Genomic DNA, 10,161 nt, shown 5'->3' with positions numbered 1-10,161 from the left:
GAAAAACATGCATCAACCCCTATGCATAGATTACCCCAATATCACCGCAGGAATCCGCGAGTTGAATGCCATAACATATATCAAGTGAATCGATAAGATACCCTAATTGTCACCTCAAGTATTCATACCGCAAGACATATATCATGTGTTCTCATCTCTGAATATTCAATCCGACAAGACAAAACTTGAAAGGGTAAAGATTCATTCATCATAACAAAAGTATAGAGGGTAGAAACATCATATGATCCGACTATATTAACAAAGCCCATGATATAGATAACGAGAGAGAGAGAGAGAGAGATTAAACACATAGCTACTGGTACAAACCCTCAGCCCCGAGGGTGGACTACTCCCTCCTCATCGTGGTGGTCGCCAGGAAGATGAAGATGGCCACCGGAGATGATTCCCCCCTCCGCCAGGGTGCCAGAACGGGGTCTAGATTTGTTTTTGGTGGCTACAGAGCCCCGCGGCGGCGGAACTTCTGATCTAGGTTAACCCCGATGGGTTTCGGAATATTTGGGAATTTATAGTGCAAAGAAGGGGTTAGGGAGGCCACTGAGGTGGGCACAACCCACCTGGGCGCGCCAGGTGGGCCTGGCGCGCCCTGGTGGGCCTGGCGCGCCCTGGTGGGTTGTGCCCCTCTCGGGGCACCCCCAGGTGCTGCTCTGGCCCATTGGTTTCCTTCCGGTCCATAAAAAATCCAAAAAATAGTTTCGCGGTGTTGGGACTCCGTTTGATATTGATTTTCTGCGATGTAAAAAACAAGCAAAAAACAGCAATTGGCACTGGGCACCGGGTTAATAGGTTAGTCCCAAAAAATGATATAAAGTTGCTATAAATGATTGTAAAACATCCAAGAATGATAATAGAACATCATGAATACTTCATAAATTATAGATACGTTGGAGACGTATCAGCATCCCCAAGCTTAATTCCTGCTCGTCCTCGAGTAGGTAAATGATAAAAGAAATAATTTATGAAGTGTGAATGCTAGCAAAGTGCATAAGTTTGATCAATGAAAATTTCAATCACTTTTCCTAGCATCATAACAACAATTCTTTCTCATAAAATTTCTCATGTTGTAGTGGCAACCAATTCACATGTTAAGGTTTAAACAATGAACTCTCTTGAAACCCAACAACCTATGTTCTTAGTCACCAAGCAATTGCAATCCAACTTATTCAACGGAGTCTAAGTAAGAGCTCCACATACTCAACCATCATATAGTCTTCTATGATTGCTAACACTCACCGCATACATATGAGCAAAACGTTTCAACCGGACACATAGAAAGATAGGGGATTATTGTTTTGCCTCCCAACGTATTCACCTCAAGGGTGATGTCAACAATAGTAACTCATGCTACCCATATTCCACCGGACATATGTGCCTAGATCTTTCCTCACCACATGATGCTTGCCAAAAGAGAAAAATAAAAAGGAATAGAGAGAATAAATTTGACTCTTGCATGAAAGTAAATACATAAAAGTAAAAGATAGGCCCTTCGCAGAGGGAAGCAGCGGTTGCCATGCGCTTATTTGTTTGTATGCTCAATCCCTTAGTGCAAGAGAACGTCACGTTATATTGACCCTTATGATAGCAACCTTTATTATGCAGTCCGTCGCTTTTATTGCTTTGCCATCACAAGTTCGTACAACGCTCAATTTTCTCTTACACTAAATGATCTTACATTTTTAGAAGCAATTTTTATTGTCTTTACTGCACCGATGACAACTTACTTGAAGGATCCAACTCAAATCCTTAGGTAGGTAAGGTGGACACTTGAAAATAAGATTTGGGTTTAAGGGTTTTTGGATGCACAAGTAGTATCTCTACTTGGTGCAGAATTTTTGGCTAGCAAAGATGGGGGGCAAGCACCCCATGTTGAAGGATCTATGACAATATGACTTCTATGTGAATATGAACAAACATAAACCATTACGTTGTCTTCCTTGCCCAATGTCAACAATTTTGGCATATAATATTTTGATGGGGGCTCACAATCACAAAAGATTTTCAAGATAGTGTATTTGCATGTGAAAGTTCTCTTCCTTCTACTAATCATTCATGAATTGCTTGTATGACCAATATTGTGATTGTCAAGCCTCAAAAGATTTCACTTTCTAAACCCAATGTGAAGCTACCACTAGGCATGATATGATTTCAACTTCATGACATTCAATTTATTCAACAATTTACTCATAGGATATAAGAGAAGCACAAGAGTACATGACAAGCTACTCCAAAAAGATATAAGTGAAGATCATGCGAGTAGTTAAATAAATAGGTAGCTATGTGAGGGCTCTCTCTCATTTAAAATTTTCAGATCTAAGTAATTTATTAAAACAACAAGAAAAACAAAACAAAATAAAATTTCAAGGATAGCACACATCATGTGAAGAAGCAAAAACTTAGGCTCAACCGATACTAACCGATAGTTGTTGAAGAAAAAAGGTGGGATGCCTACCGGGGCATCCCCAAGATTAGATGCTTGAGAATTCTTGGAATATTAACTTGGGATGCCTTGGGCATCCCCAAGCTTGAGCTTTTTGTTGGGGAACGTAGTAATTTCAAAAAAATTCCTACGCACACACAGGATCATGGTGATGCATAGCAACGAGAGGGGAGAGTGTTGTCCACGTACCCTCGTAGACCGAAAGCGGAAGCGTTAGCACAACGCGGTTGATGTAGTCGTACGTCTTCACGATCCGATCGATCCAAGTACCGAACGTACGACACCTCCGAGTTCAGCACACGTTCAGCTCGATGACGTCCCGCGAACTCCGATCCAGCGGAGCTTCACGGGAGAGTTCCGTCAGCACGACGGCGTGGTGACGGTGATGATGATGCTACCGACGCAGGGCTTCGCCTAAGCACCGCTACGATATGATCGAGGTGGAATATGGTGGAGGGGGGCACCGCACACGGCTAAGAGATCAAGAGATCAATTGTTGTGTCTAGAGGTGCCCCTCTGCCCCCGTATATAAAGGAGGGAGGGAGAGGCCGGCCCTAGAGGGGGCGTGCCAAGTGTGGGGAGTCCTACTAGGACTCCCAAGTCCTAGTAGGATTCCCCTTTCCTTTCCGGAGTAGGAGAGAAGGAAAGAGGGGGAGAGGGAGAAGGAAAAGGGGGCTGCACCCCTTGTCTAATTCGGACCAGAGGGGGGCGCGCGCCTCCTTCCTTTTGGCCTCTCTCCTCTATTCCCGTATGGCCCAATAAGGTCCAATACTTCTCCCGTTGAATTCCCGTAACTCCCCGGTACTCCGAAAATACCCGAATCACTCGGAACCTTTCCGATGTCCGAATATAGTCGTCCAATATATCAATCTTTACGTCTCGACCATTTCGAGACTCCTCGTCATGTCCCCGATCTCATCCGGGACTCCGAACTATGTTCGGTACATCAAATCACATAAACTCATAATACAATCGTCACCGAAACTTTAAGCGTGCGGACCCTACGGGTTCGAGAACTATGTAGACATGACCGAGACACGTCTCCGGCCAATAACCAATAGCGGAACCTGGATGCTGATATTGGCTCCCACATATTCAACGAAGATCTTTATCGGTCAAACCGCATAACAACATACCTTGTTCCCTTTGTCATCGGTATGTTACTTTCCCGAGATTTGATCGTCGGTATCTCAATACCTAGTTCAATCTCGTTACCGGCAAGTCTCTTTACTCGTTCCGTAACACATCATCCCGTAACTAACTCATTAGTTGCAATGCTTGCAAGGCTTATAGTGATGTGCATTACCGAGTGGGCCCAGAGATACCTCTCCGACAATCGGAGTGACAAATCCTAATATCGAAATACGCCAACCCAACAAGTACCTTCGGAGACTGATGTCTACAACTCAACCTTCTTCTTGTCGACGTTGTTGGGCCTGCAAGTGCAGAGGTTTGTAGGACAGTAGCAAGTTTCCCTCAAGTGGATGACCTAAGGTTTATCAATCCATGGGAGGCGGGGGATGAAGATGGTCTCTCTCAAACAACCCTGCAACCAAATAACAAAGAGTCTCTTGTGTCCCCAACACACCCAATACAATGGTAAATTGTATAGGTGCACTAGTTCGGCAAAGAGATGGTGATACAAGTGCAATATGGATAGTAGATATAGGTTTTTGTAATCTGAAAATATAAAAACAACAAGGTAACTAATGATAAAAGCGAGCACAAACGGTATTGCAATGCTAGGAAACAAGGCCTAGGGTTCATACTTTCACTAGTGCAAGTTCTCTCAACAATAATAACATAATTGGATCATATAACTATCCCTCAACATGCAACAAAGAGTCACTCCAAAGTCACTAATAGCGGAGAACAAACGAAGAGATTATGGTAGGGTACGAAACCACCTCAAAGTTATTCTTTCCGATCAATCCATTGGGCTATTCCTATAAGTGTCACAAACAGCCCTAGAGTTCGTAGTAAAATAACACCTTAAGACACACATCAACCAAAACCCTAATGTCACCTAGATACTCCAATGTCACCTCAAGTATCCGTGGGTATGATTATAGGATATGCATCACACAATCTTAGATTCATCTAGTCAACCAACACATAGAACCTCAAAGAGTGCCCCAAAGATCCTACCGGAGAGTCAAGACGAAAACGTGTGCCAACCCCTATGCATAGGTGTGACACCCAGGTTTTTTTTATTTGGATTTTTCAAAAAGATTTTTATTTGACTTGAGGGGAGTGATTTAAATTTTTCTCCAAGAGAACTCTCCCTCTCATATATTTTTCTTTATGGCAAAAGTTTTATTTGGATTCACCCAAGATCTGCCTTTGGCCTTGAAAGTTCTTGCTTTTCATTTGGACTCAAGACAAAATGTTTTTCATTTGGAAAATATCTTTTGAAAATCTTTTTGAATTTGCACTATGGCTTTTGGAAAGTCCTTTGCCACTTTCAAAAATTCCTTCTTGCCATGGCATTAGTGCAAATCCTCTCTCCTAACCACTTCCTCACCTTTGGATCATGATTTGCATCAAATCCAGCAAGTTGAACCTCCCCATGTGATTATTTCCATTCAAATTCTATTCAAATAAATTTCTGTCTTCTATCCTACTACTTGGAGATTTACAAAGGAACTCCACTTTCTGTCTTGATTTTTGGCACCAAACCTTTTTCCCCTCCTAGTCCTTTGAACCCTCAACCCAGAACCATGAAGATCCACTGGTCTTCAGTTCAAAATTTTCAAACTACACTTGCTGCAAGTTTGGACCAGATTTGTCAAATTTGGTGAAATTCATTCAAAACCTTCTCCAAAAATTCCAAGTAAAATCAGGCAGCCTCTGGGTGCATTGAGTGGTCATCTCACCAAGTTACAGCTCCAGAAAAATTCATCTGATTGCAAAAACCTTCTGTCGAACACCTGCAGTGCACTGTCTTTGTCAAGTTCAGAAAGTTCAGAGAACACTGCAGTGGCTTGTTGTCGTTTTCTTCAGAGAAGGACGTCGATCTCGCCAGTGCCACCGCGTCGCCTTGCTCCTCGTCCCCTCCCCCTTGTTCCTGCACCGCACGAACGCCTGGCACCTTGCGGGCGTCGGCAACGAGCAGCAGAAGGTGCGCCGCCCCGTGACCGACGCCGGCGGCGGCTTTGCGGACGCCAGCGGGAGACACGTCGCCGACGATGCCACCCAGCGCCGCCCAAACCACCGGAGCCCGCCGCGTGGCCTTCCACTCCCCCGAATGCGCTGCTGCTCTCGTAGTGAACCGCAGGGCGCGGAGCGCGCTCTCTGCCGCCGTTGAGCCCGTGCGGTCACCTCACCGTGGACCGACGCCATTACGCCAAGACCATCTCCGTTTAGCTGTAAAACGACTCCAGTAACCTCCACTGATGCTGCCTGGCCGCTCAAACCTCCTGCCAATCCACTGCTCCGCCGTAATCGCTCACCGGAGATTCTCCGTTCACGGCCACCCCGTCGATCCGCCTATAAATAGAGGCCCCGAGCTTCAACTCGAGCACCCACCAGCCCTACACTCCCCCTAGAACACGCCTAGCCACTGGAAGAGCCCCGAGGAAGTCTCCTTCCTCGACTCCGGCCGCCGCAACCCGCCACGGGATCCAGCCCGATTCGCCCCCGTGTGTGCTCCTCCGCCTCCATTCTCTTACCAGTAGCTTCACCTTGCATCCCTCTTTCTGACCCGCACTTCAATTTGAAGCTTGCAGCCCTCCACCGGAGTTCCCCATCCTCACCCGAGCCGCCGTCCGCCGGAGAAAGTGTCGCCGTCGACGTGGTGCTCCCCGTTGGACGAGTCCACCACCCACCGACGCGGAAGAAGATGCTGAAGCTCTTGGTACCCTCCGTTTCTCCTAACTCGCCGTGGTTCGACACCGGCGTCCACCGCAGTCTTCGAGCGCCGGCGAGCTTTTCAAACCTGACATGTGGACCCCGCGTGTCAGCCTCTGTTTTATTCCACCTCGAACCGTTTTCTGTTGGCGCCTTCGGGCAAAATACGTTTTCTCCTTTGCGCTTGCGCATTTCCAATCGAACTGTTTTCTGTTTTCTCAGTTAAAACCCTGGAACTTTTCTGTTTCATTACAGATAAGTCCCTGGACAGAAACCTTTATAACTTTTTAATAAAAAGGTATTTTTGAGTGATTCTTTTTCTGACAATCTTCAAATTTTGTCTAGTTTTTTATGGGATTTATTTGAAAAATATTTGGAAAAGTTTCTGTGTATGTGTTGGTTTTCACGTTAGTACCCGTTTCGTGGTTGCCGTAGGTTCCGGAAGAGGTGACGGAGCCGCGAACTTCGCCGAGCTAGACTCCGACTTCTCCGAACCAGGCAAGCATGTTTTGAACATTTGATATGACAGGTGTTTTGCATGTTTGCGTGAAAGTTTGTGCGTGGCATATGAGTGTCGGTAAATACCTCATTGCTTGTAAGGCAACGACCCAGTTGTTCCAAAGTCGCGATGATCTCTGATGAGAGATGGCCTAATCATGTGGTGACATGAAGGGCAGCAAGGTGGTACTGTTGTAGCATACCAGCCTTGCGTCATCCGACTTTCCCCGACGTTAACGTGGTTGGAGCCGCGTTATCGTTCTTTTCCCGCATGTTCCAAAGTTGCGATGATCTCTGATGAGAGATGGCCTAATCATGTGGTGACATGAAAGGCAGCAAGGTGGTACTGTTGTAGCATACCAGCCTTGCGTCATCCGACTCCCTCCGACGTTAACGTGGTTGGAGCCGCGTTACCGTTCTTTTTCCCTTTTCCGTGCTACCACATGTCTCATTGCCAGGATGCGGTTTAGTAAGTTGGTAACCTCTTTCCGTGTACACACCAAGCAGAGAGGCCGGGATGATGGTACCTTGGCCCAGGATTAAAGCCAGTCATCCGGTCAGGGGGCATGGGTGTTTCCGGTTGGGACCGAGAGGGGGGGGCACCCCCTTAAAGCGCGCGTATAGAAATTTGATCCCATGCTACGCGAGGTTGTAGCCTCCCCGTCTCAAGGTTTTTCTTGAACGCTACCGAGGGTGATCCTTGGCTTCGGATGGTTGAATTGGGTGTGTACTGGTTAGACGTGTTTCTTCCAAAACACCGTAGACGGAACTAGTCCCTGTGACTACTGAAATCCGTTGGCTGTGGTTAAGTACAAACTCTGTAGAGTCAATTCTTTCCATATCATCGTATCCATGATCAAGTAATGAAAACATTATCATCCATATCTATCCGCATTGAAAAACCTGTTCCCGGTGAACAAGCTCAAGTGGTAAATCCAGATTTATTGTTATTCCTATGGAGGGACTAACTTTATATTTGTTTCATGCTCGTGGTAAATGTTCCCAAACTGTTGTATTATTGAGCTATGATATAAGCCCTTTATGTGACGTCGCGCAGACGTCCGACTGTGGCGTGTTTTTGTTTCTTACATTAAATATAAGCCCTTTATGGGATGTCGCTCAGACGTCCGACTGTGGCATGCACTGTCTTTAATTTCTGTTATAAGCCCTTTATGTGGTGTCGCCCCGACGCCCGACTGTGGCATTATTATTCTGCATTTTCCTCTCGAGGAGTCTTTCAGACACTCGTTTGGCACCCGCATTATTATCCCGCATTTTCCGCTCGAGGAGTCCTTCAGACACTCGTTTGGCACCTGTACTACTATTCTGTATTTTCCGCTCGAGGGGTCTTTCAGACACTCGTTTGGTACCAGTATTATTATTCTGCAGTTTCCGCTCGAGGCGTCATTCAGACCCTCGCTTGGCACCTAGTATTTATTACCTCTATGTCTGATCGCACTGGTTAACTTATTCATGTACTTCATGTCTGCATTTGTTATACCTTATGTCCGAACTGTCTTGCGAGTACTTTCATAGTACTCACCTGGCTTGTTGATTTGGCCAGATGTTGACGAAGGCGATCTCTTGGATGAAGAGTTTGATAGCGCGTCTGATGCCTAGAGGAGTCCCAGTCAGTCCTGCGCGATCCCGGTTTTGGTCACTTGTATTGTTTACGCTTCCGCCACCCGCAATAAGTCTCCTCGAGCCTCACTCCGACGCTCGAAGAGCTGTAGTTTTTTGGAATCATATCACTCGCTTCGCGGTGATATTTCCACCACCGTTATTATCGTGAGTTAGTAGTTTGCCACCCTATTCGCCGTATTGTTTTAGCGGCGTGCATGTAATAAATTGTTGGGCAATCTTTGCTCAACCTTGTATTATATTTAGTACTCCTGGTATTGTTCTTCTGTGACCAAGATATTGTCTACCAGTGAGAAGGGATTCTTCCTCGTTGGTCCGTAAAAGGGATTGGTCTCTCAATAATTATTTTATTGAAAAACCGGTCGTGACAAGCTTGGTATCAGAGCCAGGCTGACTGTAGGAAGCCACTAGGTGCGATCGCTAATCGGTTATTAGCGTCTTTTGTGCTTTTTCAGCATTTTGCAATTGTAGCTATTTTCTGTTGGTCATCATAAATTTATGACATGACTACTCAGAATTTTTGCCTACTTTTGTAGATGGCTGGCAGCAGCTGTGAGAATCGAGTGTTCACCAACGTGCCCGAGGGGTTTGTCAAGCTCCTCGTCTCCATCACCAAGCTCGCGATCGGGCCAGCAGCTCGCCCGGAGTTCACACTCTATCAGCACAAGCTCAGTGACGACGTGTCTATGCACCAAGCCGTGGTGCAGTTCAGGGGAGGACGTTCTGCTGCTCGTCACTTCCGTTTTACGGGAAGGGCCATGCCTACGGAGAGGCATGCCATGCAGATGGCTGCCCGGGAGGCGATAGCTCGCCTTCGGGACATCCTTCCTACGATGAAGACTCGTCGCTACCGCTACCTCCCATGCCATGTGCCATACACCAGCCACTATGCGTTTGCCTGCCATCGGGGAGAACGAGATGAAGCCATCGAGATGGTTGTGGAGTATCTCAAGGCTCTGGAGGAGTCTTTCGACAACCTCGTAGATGATCTTGGGGCTGCCCGCATGGACTTAGTGCGGGGCGGTCCTGCCAGCAGGAAGGAGCTTCTCCACACGGCGCCGCCTCTGACATTCGTCTCGTCTTCAGCCTCGTATGCACCGGCCGTTTTGGCCACTGCTCGCCGTCTACCTACCACTGAGGAGTTCGACCGTGTCATCGCTCCTACCCCAGTCAGAGTCGCACCGCCTGCCGCACACGCTCTACCACCAGTCGCCCCCGCACCATCACCACAGCGTAGCGTCACGCGCCAGGAGCCAGCTAGAGAGGAGGAGGTTGACTCTCCTGGACCGCTGAGCCTTGCCATCGGCAAGGGGAAGGAGATCTTCACCATCTCCGACTGAGAGCACCGAGTAGCCGCGTGTTATGTCTGCCTGTATGATGTGCTGTTTTATCTGTACGCTAGTTTGTATTGGTGTGTTTGCTGCCTTCCGGAGTAGTACGCTAGTTTTTTTTAATAACATGTCAGGATTGTGTACGCGCATCCTGAGTGTTGTATCTTGTGTTTGCTTTTCACTTGTAAGGTTTATGTTAAGCACTTCTTCTCCGTGAAAAATCATTTGTGTTTCTTTGAAAACCTTGAAGCCTTTTGATTATTGCCTTTGCGAGATTTTTCTTGTGCTACACAGTTTTTCTCATGGGTTTTGCAAATAATACCCCAGACTGGAAAAATGTCTCGCCCGTGGACTCGCTCCATGCCCAATCAGCCAGAAGAGGTTTAC

This window comes from Triticum aestivum, chromosome 7D (genome assembly GCF_018294505.1).
Source record: "Triticum aestivum cultivar Chinese Spring chromosome 7D, IWGSC CS RefSeq v2.1, whole genome shotgun sequence".
Lineage (NCBI taxonomy): Eukaryota > Viridiplantae > Streptophyta > Magnoliopsida > Poales > Poaceae > Triticum > Triticum aestivum.
The sequence above is the reverse complement of the archived record's forward strand: the minus strand, read 5'-3'. Positions refer to the sequence as shown.